This window comes from Plectropomus leopardus, chromosome 12, assembly GCF_026936395.1.
Source record: "Plectropomus leopardus strain MGB_pleo_1.0 chromosome 12, ASM2693639v1, whole genome shotgun sequence".
Lineage (NCBI taxonomy): Eukaryota > Metazoa > Chordata > Actinopteri > Perciformes > Serranidae > Plectropomus > Plectropomus leopardus.
This window is the reverse complement of record NC_142187.1, coordinates 24,889,646-24,891,010: the sequence shown is the minus strand read 5'-3', so window position 1 is coordinate 24,891,010 and position 1,365 is coordinate 24,889,646.

Below are 1,365 nucleotides of genomic sequence, written 5' to 3'. Positions count from 1 at the left end.
AAATCCTGCCCCCAGTTCTGTGTATCACTACTACTTATGATGCTACACACGGGCCATACTTGGAGTGGAAATGCTGATCTTGATCAGTCAAGCCCGAGTGACACGACTGATGACCCTGGTATATGAGAGTAAGTGTAGTTTTCAGTTACTTAAAAACTTGACTAAACCCTGATTATGCAGTCTGCAACATTGTGTATTTTGTGGTCATGTGAGCCAGGCTCAATACGTCGGTGTTGCGCAATTAAAACCACCAAGATAGGAAGTCAACAAAATCGTCACCTTACAGAACAACCTGCAGCAGAACAACAACCCAGAAAAAGGTCACATATTTTGGTACAAGAAAGTTACATAAAAACACCGCACTGTGAATGCTAATGGATTTTTTCTACTCCATCAGCCACTTTGGCAACTAATCAACCAGAACATTTTGAGTTTGGTTGAGTTTGACAATTTGGGCTGGAGAAAGCAGAGCTTGACTCTTAATATTTTGTAAAAAAAATGCCATCATCCTTTAAAAAATACAGGCATTCGGGCTTCAGCAGTCTGAGCGAAAACCTTGAAAACAGGATAGATGCAGCTCGAAAGTTCATTTTCTTGAACCACAAACAGCCTTCCTCTTTAAAAACAAGTAATCTATAGTATTATTGAGAGACAAGGTGAAGCAAGGTCCCTGAAACCTTGCTTGTCTGCTGGCGAACGTCCATTCCCACACTTCCAGAAAACCAACTGCAAGCTAAATTTAAACCTCTGCTTTAGGGAACTGTGAGAGGTTACAAGGTGAGTGAAACTTTCTAGGATCTTTTGGAGGCTTGTCACAGTAGCCCCGCCATATAGTTTCTATAAATTATTTCTTACTGTTTTTAGCCAACCTTTATCTGCAGATAGATATGTGGCATTTCAAGTTAGGCCTTCATTGGTGCCAAATACAATAGTTGCAGCAGTTAAGGACACAAAAATAGAGTAGATAGATAGATAGGCTATTATAAATGATTTAATTTTGGCAGTTTGCAAAGAAAACCTGCCAGATTTTGGAGTTCGGGTTGCATTTAAAATAAATACAACCATTTTAAATTGTGAGTTCCTCCCCTGAGCCAAAATAATAAACACAAGTCCCTCCCCAGTGTTGAAAAAAGTATGACAGGCTTGCCCCACTTTGCACCGCCCCCCGTAAATAACAAACAGTCCCTAAGTAACCCCCCAAAATACTCAATATAGGTCTAGTGTCTGTACACAAAAAGTCACAGATAGATAGACAGATAGACAGATAGATAGATAGATAGACAGACAGATAGATAGACAGACAGATAGATAGACAGACAGATAGATAGATGTGTGCAACAGTGCCTCCCTCTATCGACAACACTT